Here is an 11,003-nt window from a genome sequence, read left to right as displayed (position 1 = left end):
AGTTATTATGAGTCTAAAATCTTAAGGTCACCCTTGCCTCCTCTACTTCCAAGTTGTCAGTAGATCCTAATGATTCTACTTCAAAACCTAGCTGGAATCCAACCACTTCTTACCCATTCACTGCTACCATCACAGTCCAAGCCATCATCTCTTACCTGGATTACTGCAGTAGCTTCTTGGCTGGGCTTCCACTCTTTCACCACTGAATTATTCTCGACCTTATTATTAGGTCAAGCGGCTTTTCTGCTGAAACCCTCAATGGCCCCTCATTTTACTCACAGTCAAAGCCCAGTCCTTACAATGGCCTACAAAGACTGACATGGTTTCCTACCCCACCACTGCCTGCTGTCTCCCTTCATCCCACTGCTATTGTCCCACCACTGTTTCCTGCTTCTGCCATACCAGCTCCTTGCTTCTGCATGTACCTCAGGATATTTGCATTAGGAAGCTCTCTGCCTGGAACACTCTTCCCCCAAATACCTTCATGGCTTGCTTCCTCACTTTCTTCAAGACTCTACTCAAATGTCACTTTCTCAGTGACATCTTTCCTGACCACCCCAGACAACTGCAAAGCTGCCCACCATCTGGGGCACTTCCTAGTTCTCTTCTCTGCCTTATTTTTCTCCATAATGTATATCACCATCTAACGAAAGATATATTCCACTTAATGACTTTATTTATTGTCTGTCTCTGCCTGATAAAATGAAAGCTCTATGGGAGCAGGGATTGTGCTGTGCCTGTGTCCATACAATCTAATAATCAACATTTTTCTGAAATGTATCTCTGGCTCCACTAAGAGTACCTTACCCTATAGTAGGTGCTCATTAAACTAATAAATTCATTGGTCATTCTAACACTGATTTGAAGTCCTTGCTCCTTGCAAACCTCCATTTGTTACTGTAATGTTTGGAGCAAGCGTCTTAACCCCAGTCCTATTCAGGCAGTTGACAGTGGCATGATAAGTAAACTGTGCCCAGAAATGCACAGTCCACCATCGGAAGCCCTAGAGGCATTGCTAAGGCAACAAAGATGGTGTTTTAGCCAGTTTACTGGTTCCTCAAGTGTTTCCTGTCATCATTCATAAATTTGCTGCAGAGATTGGCAGAGAACAAATTGGCTCAGGCTGCATGGCAGTCAGCCTTACAGGCGACTTTTGGTAAGTTCCCCTAAGAAGTCCAATGACCCTGTCCGAGAACCAGCAGGACTCTGGCAGAATCCCCAGAATTCTGGGATGCCTCAGCACAGGAAGCACTAATTCTCCTTTGCAGGGCCTGCTGATTAGCCATTCCCCACAGAAAAGCCCTTCTTTGTAAACAACCACCATCATAACGCCAATACCTGTCCAATACCCCTGCATTGCTTGGAATATTTACGTTCACTACCTATCTGTTGGTTTTGAGATTAAAACAATAGTGTGCCTTGGATTGTGCTGTGCTTCTGTCCATACAACCTAATAATTAAGTTGCATTTTCCTAATGCTTTCCGTAAGAACAGTCTTTGTTGGGGGACATTCTACAGTGCAGAGGCTAACCTTGCCTGCCAAGTCTGGATGCTAATGTTGGATTTCAGAAAACCCAAATCCCAGAAAATCTTCTTTCCTCTAACTCACTAAACCAATAGATAGATTAAAGGAAGTCTTACTGCCTTGACAGGACAGATTTCTTTACCTATTTTAGGCTGAATTGTGCCCCCCACCAAAATTCATACATTGACGTCCTAACCTCCAATACATGAGAATATGATATTATTTGGAAATAGGGCCTTTAAAGAGGTAATTACATTAAATGAAAACAATAGAGTGGGACCCTATGTTGGGAAAATCAGATATCCACATGCAGAAGAATGAACCTGAACCCATATCTCTCACTATATACAAAAATTAATTCAAGATGGGTTAAAGACTTAAATGTAAGACCTGAAACTATAAAAATCCTAGAAGAAACACCTAGGAAAATCTCTTCTGGACTTCGGCCTCGGCAAAGAATTTATGACTAAGAATTTATGACAAAGCAAATGCAACAAAAACAAAAATAGACAAATGGGACAAAATGAAACTAAAAAGCTTCTTTACCACAAAAGAAATAATCAACAGAGTAAACAGACAACCTACAGAATGGGTGAAAATATTTGCAAACTGTGCATCTGACAAAGGACTAATAGTCAGAATCTACAAGGAATTCAAACAACTCAGCAAGGAAAAAACAATCCCATTAAAAAGTGAGCAAAGGGAAGGGTAGTGGGAGGGAGGGGGAGAGGTGGGGATAGTTAATGGATAAGAAAAACGAATAGTTAGAAGAATGAATAAGGCCAGGCACAGTGACTCATGCCTGTAATCCTAGCCCTTTGGGAGGCTGAGGCAGGAGATCACTTGAGCCTAGCCTAGGCAAGGCTTGTGAGCAGCCTGGGCAACATAGTGAGACCCCATCTTTACAAAACATACAAAAACTGACTGGGTGTCGTGGCTCATGCCTGTGGTCCCAGCTACTCAGGAGGCTGAGGTGGAAGGATCACCAGAACCCAGGGAGGTCAAAGCTGCAGTAAGCTGTGATCTAGCCCACTGCACTCCAGCCTGGGCAACAGAGTAAGGCCCTATCTCAAAACAAAAAAAGAATGAATAAGAACCAGTACTTGATAGCACAACAGGATGACTATAATCAATAATAATTTAATTATATATTTAAATTAATTAAAAGAGCATAATTGGATTGTCTGTAACACAAAGGATAAATGTTTGAGGGGATGGACACCACATTCTCTATGATGTGATTATTACACATTACATGCCTGTACCAAAACATCTCATGTATTCCATAAATATATACACTTATGTACCCACAGAACTTGAAATTTTTTTAGAAAAAAATTTAATGGACAAAGGACATGAATGTTTTCCAAAAGAAGATATACTAGTGGTTAACAAACACATGAAAAAAATGCTCAAAATCACTAATCATAGGGCAAATGCAAATTAACACTACAATGCGGTATCATCTCACACCAGTCAGAATGGCTATTATTCAAAAGTCAAAATCAATAAATGTTGGCAAGGATGCAGAGAAAAGGGAATGCTTATACACTGTTAGAGGAAATGTAAATTAGCACAACCTCTATGGAAAACAGTATGGAGATTTCTCAAAGAACTAAAACCAGAACTACTATTTAATCCAGCAATCCCACTACTAGGTATCCAACCTAAGGAGAAGAAATAATTATATGAAAAAGATACCTGATCTTTTTGTAGTTCATGAGCACGATGATTGGGTGTTCACGTACATACACGAGACGTGTCACCCTCGAACCTTGTGGCGATGGAATATTACCTGTCTGACATGATGAAAATTTAAAAATTTTTACAAGTTTAAAAAGATATCTGCACTCATATGTTTATGATAGCACCATTTATAATAGCAAAGATATGGAATCAACCTAAGTGTCTATTAATGGATGACTGGATAAAGAAAATGTGGTGGGTGGGTGTGTGTGTGTGTGTATATATATGTGTGTGTGTGTGTATATATATATATATATATAGTTATGTGAAAATGACTCAGCCATAAAAAAGAATGAAATCATGTCTTTTACAGCAACATGGATGGAACTGGAGGCCACTATCTTAAGTGAAAAAACTTAGAAACAGAGAGTCAAATACTACATGTTGTCATTTGTAAGCAGGAGCTAAACAGTGGGTCCACATGGACCTACAGAGTGGAATAACAGACACTGGAGACTCCAAAAGTGGGAAAGTGGGAGGGGGGTGAGGAATGAGAAGTTACCTAATAGATACAACGTACGCTATTCAGGTGATGGTTACACTAAAAGCCTAGACTTCACCACTCCACAGTATATCCATGTAACAAAATTGCACTTGTACCCCCTAAATCTGTTTTTTAAATAGGAAGGGGGACAAACCCAATATGACTGGCATCCTTAGAAGAAGAAGGGTCCTGCATGCACAGAGGGAAGACCATGTGAAAAGGCAGCAAGAGGCGAGCCATCTGTAAATCAAAGGTAGCCACCTACAGAACCCAGGATAGAAGCCTCAGAGGAACCCAACCCTGCTGGCACCTTGATCTACAACAAGCTTGTCCAATCCGCATGTGGCCCACTGGCTGCGTGTGGCCCAGGATGGCTTTGAATGTGGCCCAACACAAATTAGCACACTTTTTTGAGATTTTTTTTTTTTTTTAGATCATCAGCTATCATTAGTGTTAGTGTATTTTATGTGTGGCCCAAGACAATTCTTCTTGTTCCATTGTGGCCCAAGGAAGCCAAAAGATTGGAAACCTCTGAATTCTAGACCTTCCTGCAGCCAAAACTGTGAGAAAATAAATGCCTATTGTTTAAGCCACCGAGGCTGTGGTATTTTGTGATGGCAGTCTTAGCAACCTAATACACAAGCTTATTTCTCATGTTCTATTTCTGTTCCTATGTGCTCTATCACAAGTGAAATGCTGGAAATTCTGTAGATATGAATGCTTCCAATGTAAACACATTTCTTAAGTACCTGCTGCAAAGTTTGTGTAAATGCCTTTAGAAATTATGGCCCACAGGATTATTCCTACGGCAATGGAGAGATGGTTTGGTTTTTAAAATAAACTTCTACGGTAATATAGATGACTTAGGAGCAACTGTGAAGTTAATTTGTGGTAGGCTGCCAGCCAGGATCTTACACTTAGCTTTATTAGTGCACCAGAGTTGACTGAAAACAAAAATACTGACTTTTGCCATTCAAACTCATTGAAATGTACAAACCAGACAGAAAATATGTTACTTTTCAGTAAAGGATATTTCTTTCTAGTGGCTAAAATACTCCTACTCCTTTCTGAGACATTGTCTTCTAACAAGCAAAATACTGAGGAAGATATATTATCAAATTGGCCAGGCACCGTGGCTCATGCCTGTAATCCCAGCACTTTGGGAGGCCGAGGCGGGTGGATCACTTGGGTCTAGAAATTAGAGATCAGCCTGGGCAACATAGTGAAATTCCATCTCTACAAAAAATCAAAAAGTTAGCCGGACATGGTGGCATGTGCCAGTGGTCTCAGCTACTCTGGAGGCTGAGGTGGAAGGATTGCTTAAGCCCAGGAGTTTGAGGCTTCAACGAGCCATGATCACACCATTGCACCCCAGCCTAGGCAACAGAGCAAGATCCTGTCTCAAAAAAAAAAAAAAAAAAAAAGTGATGGGAGTATAGCATTAGAGCAAAGGAGGGTGGTGGACAGTTACAGAGGTGTTCATCCAGGTCACTATCCCTGTCTCAGCAGAGACACTCTCCAGGCACAGAAAGCTGGTGCTCTCCAGAGTAGCATCTCTCACCCAGACGGTGTCAGGTTGGCACTACCAACTTTGCATGCTCCAAAGTGACCCTGCTTTTTCTGTTTAACTACTGTTTATCCAAAAAGGACACAGTTTTACTCATATCAGTTTGGTTTGAAAAAGGAAGGATTTGATTTCCTCTTTCTGATGACAAATTGCATTCAGGTTGGCATTTTAACTGTTCACAAATTCTTCAAGTCCTCGTTTACAAGCAGTTTCTTGCTTTACTGTGGGAGACATCAGTCATAACCACTGCATATGAAAGCACTGAAAGCGGCCTTTCCTCCAGATTTTGGAAAGCACGTTGCTGTAATCTCATGAATGGACAATTACACCTGGTTTCTAGCAGGAAAAAAAATATCTATTCTAGGCACTGGTGTTCTTTATTTATCCCCCTCAGCAATTCCCTGGCTGCCCCTTGCTGCTCTTTAACTGTGTCCTGCCCACATATGTGTGTGCTCAGCTTCTGTGGCAAGTTGTACTTATCACACCCAAACATCCCTCTTGAATACCAGGGCACGGTTTACAACTTCTGTTTCACATAGGAGCAACAGAATATCCAGGTAATTCTAGTCAAAGTTTGTTTGGTTGCAAGAAACACACAAACTAGCTTGAATGAAAGTAAGATTTTTTTAGGTGGGGGGTTGCGGGGGGACAGGGTCTTGTTCAGTTGCCCAGGCTGGAGTGAAGTGGCGCCATCATGGCACACAGCAACTTTGATCTTCTGGACTCAAGCCATCCTCCCACCTCAGCCTTCTGAGCTTCTGGAACTACAGGTACATGGCACCACCGAAGCTAATTTTTTAAAAAGTTTTTTTGTAGGCTCGGCACGGTGGCTCACACCTATAATCCCAGCACTTTGGGAGGCCAAGGTGGGCAGATCACAAGGTCAGGAGATCGAGACTATTGTGGCCAACATCATGAAACCTCATCTCTACTGAAATGCAAAAAATTAACTGGGTGTGGTGGCATGCGCCTGTAGGGCCAGCTACTCAGGAGGCTGAGGCAGGGGTAATCTCTTGAACCCAGGAGGCAGAGATTGCAGTGAACCGAGATTGTGCCCCTGCACTCCAGCCTGAGAGAGTGAGACTTCGTCTCAAAAAAAAAAGAAAAAGAAAAAGTTTTTTTGTAGAGCCAAGGCCTTGCTATATTTTGTAGGCGGGTCTAGAACTCCTAGCTTCAAGGGATCCTCCCACCTTGGCCTCCCAAAGTGTTGTGAATACAGATGTGAGCCACCGCATCCAGCTAGGACTTCTTATAAGAATACACAACCGACAGGAAATTGAAGGCACTAAACCCAAACCTCACTCAGGCAAAGCAGCTTCCCTCGAGTTTGGCTCTCATATGCAGGGTGAGAAGAGGGGAAGCTTATAAGAAAGACTGGGGCTTTCCCAGAAATGCTACTCACAAGATCGTGTATAAAACAATCTTTAAAGTTGCTTGGAGGCCTAAGGAGGAAAGAAAATTGTTGAAATACATCTTTATGTGTGATATGGTTTGGCTGTGCCCCTACGCAAATCTCATCCTGAAATGTAGCTCCCATAATTCCCACATGTCATGAGAGGGATCAAGTGTGAGGGAACTGAACCATGGGGGCAAGTCTTTCCCATGCTGTTCTTGTGATAGTGAATAAGTCTCAGGAGATCTGATGGTTTTCTAAAGGATAGTTCCCTTGCACATGCTTTCCTGCCTGCCTCCATGTAAGATGTGACTTTGCTCCTCATTTGCCTTCTGCAATGATCATGAGGCCTCCCCAGTCACATGGAACTGTGAGTCAATTAAACTTCTTTCCTTTTTAAATTACCCAGTCTTTGATATGTCTTTATTTGCAGCATGAGAACAGACTAATACAATGTGATTTTTTTTTTAATTATAAAAAGGATTCTGTACTGCCTCTGGGTGACACAGTGATTTTAATTACACAGGCCCTTCTGTTCACCCTTCCTGCTCTTTCTCCAACAATTGTTGGAAGATGAGTTAATGAGTCTCTTGGAGAGCTCTCCCAGGCAACCTTTCTATCTGTGTCACTGCCTCATCCAGTCTTTCATCTCCTCTCCTCTTTTTGCTGCTCTTCCATTCTCAATCTTTGCTTGCTTGGTGAGCTGCCTTCCTCAAATTTATTTCTGCACCTTCTCTCTTAAGTTTAACTTGATCCACAACTTCATCCCTTTATTAAGCCACACTCTTATTCTTTTTTTTTTTTTTTTAGACTGGAGTGCACAATCTCAGCTCACTACAACCTCCACCTCCCGGGTTCAAGAGATTCTCTTACCTGATTACCAGCCTCCTGAGTAGCTCCTACCAGCCTCCTGAGTAGCTGGGATTACAGGTGCGCACCACCACTCCTGGTTAGTTTTTGGTTTTTTTTAGTAGAGATGGGCGGGGTTTCACTATGTTGGTCAGGCTGGTCTCAAACTCCTGACCTAGTGATCCACCAGCCTCGGCCTCCCAAAGTGCTGGGATTACAGTCATGAGCCACTGTGCCTGGCCGCCACACACTTATTCTGTATTATCTTTCAGTGCAAATCTTGTCTCTGTAACCATCGGGTCAGATTCCCAAGAGGGAAAATTTAACTGGTCACTTTCCATCCAGTAGCTTTATAGGTATGGGCCACGTGTTCACCAAGATCTAATCAGAGCAACTGAAGGAGGAAGAGGGCCACAAGCTAGCTACCTAGGTTAGGGCACACAGTGCTACGAGGGAGTGTTGTAAGAGGCAGCAAACAGACTGCTATGTCCTCCACTCCCAAGTCTCCCAGCTCTCCCTGGTAAAACCAGCCCAAGATGCCAGAGCTTCTGATGCTTAACCCAATGCTGTACCACTAGAATATTTACAATAAATATGCTAAAAATGAAGTTTCTCCATCCAGAAATAGACCCACGTATGTGCAGTCAATTGATTTATAACAAAAGTAACAATGAAGTGAGAAAGTATAGCCTTTTCATAAACAGTGCTGGAGCAATTGGATCTCCTTATGGGAGTAAAAACAAACCTTGACCCCTACCTCATATCACACTCAAAAGCTAATTTGAGACACAGTATAGATAGGAATGTAAAAGGTAAAATAAGAAGGTTTATAAAAGATATATAGGATAATATTTTCTTGTTGAAGAAATCTTGACAGGCAAAGATTTCTTCAACAGTACACAAAAAAAACCCTATAATAACAAAAAAAAGGTTTTAATAAATTGAGGCTCAATAAAATGTTTAATAAATTGAATCTCAATAAAATTAACTTCTGTTCTTCTCTATAAAGATGGTAAACAAAAAAAGCCACAGAATGAGAGAAAATTTGGTAATATGTAGTACAAAAAAGGATTCATATCAAGAATATATTTAAGACAGTGTTTAATAGATCAATACTGTGATTAGGGTGACTGTAGTTTACAATAATCTATTGAATATTTCAAATTAGCTAGAAGAGAATAACTCAAATATTCCTAGCATAAAAAATGACAAATATTTCAGGTGATGGCTATCCCAATTACACTGATTTGATCTTCACAAATTATACAGATGTATTAAATTGTCACAGGTACTCTGAAAATATGTACATCTATTATGTCTCAATGACAAATAAATAATAATTTTTAAATAAAATTAAATTTTTAAAAAAGAAGACATAAAGAACTTCTACAAATCAATAAGAAAAAGACAACAAAAATTAAAACGGACAAAGTTTAGGGACTTCACATTAAAAAGTATCCAATTGACCTATAAGCATATGAAAAGTTGGTCAGCCTCATCTTTGACCAGGGAAATGAAAGTTCAGACCACAGTGAGATACCACTACACATCCACCAGAATGGGTAAAATTAAAAAGACGGAGCTACAAAGTATTGATCAGGATACAGAGCAACTGTAGCTCTTATATGTACATTATTGCTGAGAGTTCAGCCATTTTAGAAAACAGTTTGACAATAACCACTAAAATTAAACGTACACTTTTGATCCAGCAATTCTGCTTTTGGGCATACACTAAAGAGAAATTAGTGCTTCTGCCAAATAAAAGACATATGCCAATTTTTTTTGTCTTTTGGGTGTTTTTTTTGGGGGGGGGTGGGGTTTTTCTATTTTTGTTTTTGTTTTTTTGAGACACAGTCTCACTCTATCACCCAGGCTAGAGTGCAGTAGTGCAATCTCGGCTCACTGCAACCTTCGCCTTCAAGATTCAAGTGATTCTTTTGCAGTGATTCTCCTGCCTCAGCCTCTCAAGTAGCTGGGATTACAAGTGTGCACCAACACGCCTGGCTAATTTTTGTATTTTTAGGAGAGATGAGGCTCAGTCAGGCTGGTCTCGAGCTCCTCACCTCAAGTGATTCACCCTCTTTGGTCTTCCAAAGTGCTGGGATTACAGGCATGAGCCACTGCACCTGACCAACATATATTCTTAACACTTTTATTTATAAGTCAATACTGAAAATAATCTGGATGCCCATGAACTGGAAACTGGATAAATTCTGATATACTCTGACAATGGAATGCTATCTACAAATTTTAAAAGTCTACCGATAGAAGCAATAACATGAATGAACCTCATAGACATGTGCAGTGAAAGAAGCTAGACACCAAAGAGAAATCCTGTGTGAGTCCATTGATAGGAAGTCCACAAAGATAGAAAACTAAAGGATTATGCTAATCATCAGAATCGTGGTTAATTCTGGTAAAGGCCAAGGATGGACAAGGACGGAGCACAAGGGAAATTTCTCAGGTGCTACAGGTTTTCTTATCTTGATCTAGATAGTAGCTACATGAGTATATACATACATATAAATGTATTGAGCTATATATGTATAACATATTTTGTGTACTTCAATGTGCATTTCAATTTTGTACCTCAATAGAAAACTAAGTAAATAAATAAGTAGATTCTAAGTAAGAGACTAAATGGACAGAAGCAATGATCCTTCTCATTTTTTGTCTTTTCTAGACTATATTTAAAGCCATATGAAATAAAGGAGTAGAAACTAGTAGTATTGACACAGCAATTAATAATCTTTAAAATAGCCATGGCAGGTTGGGTACAGTGGCTCAGGCGTGCAATCCCAGCACTTTGAGATGCCAGGGCAGGAAGATCACTTGAGCCCAGGAGTTCAAAACCAGCCTGAGCAACAAAGCAAGACCTGCCTCCACCTACATTTTTTTAATTTAAAAAATGTATACAATAAAACAAAATAAAATATCCATGACATCACATTATTAGGAGTTTTACAAATAATTTTTTAATAAATCCTTATATTTTCTCATATGGAAATGAAAAATACTATTCCATTTTAAATACTCTGGGGGTCCTGATTTTCCTCACAGTCTACAGTTTCACTTTAGCAATCAAACACTGATAAGAACAGATACTACACTTGATCTTAGCCAAAAGGTCGAGAAGCGATAACAAACAGAGATATAGACCAATGGAACAGAACAGAGCCCTCAGAAATAATACCACACATCTACAGCCATCTGATCTTTGACAAACCTGACAAAAACAAGAAATGGGGAAAGGATTCCCTATTTAATCAATGGTGCTGGGAAAACTGGCTAGCCATAAGTAGAAAGCTGAAACTGGATCCCTTCCTTACATCTTATACAAAAATTAATTCAAGATGGATTAGAGACTTAAATGTTAGACCTAATACCATAAAAACCTTAGAAAAAAACCTAGATAATACCATTCGGACATAGGCATGGA

At 40.3% G+C, this 11,003-nt stretch overlaps 1 non-coding gene and 1 pseudogene across 1 annotated transcript; one reads left to right on the top strand and one right to left on the bottom strand.

Moving 5' to 3' along the window:
- Window positions 1-3,229: 3,229 nt before the first annotated feature.
- On the top strand, window positions 3,230-3,330 carry LOC119621099 (small nucleolar RNA U13). The gene has a single exon (XR_005237622.1). It is a non-coding gene; the product is annotated as a small nucleolar RNA U13 (small nucleolar RNA).
- A 7,270-nt stretch (window positions 3,331-10,600) lies between these two features.
- LOC119621102 (U2 spliceosomal RNA) lies at window positions 10,601-10,704 on the bottom strand (annotated as a pseudogene).
- Between the last annotated feature and the right edge of the window lie 299 nt (window positions 10,705-11,003).

Source organism: Chlorocebus sabaeus, chromosome 7 (assembly GCF_047675955.1).
Source record: "Chlorocebus sabaeus isolate Y175 chromosome 7, mChlSab1.0.hap1, whole genome shotgun sequence".
In the NCBI taxonomy this organism is placed as follows: Eukaryota; Metazoa; Chordata; class Mammalia; order Primates; family Cercopithecidae; genus Chlorocebus; species Chlorocebus sabaeus.
Note: the sequence above shows the minus strand (reverse complement) of the source record. Positions and strands in the feature narration are given on the sequence as shown.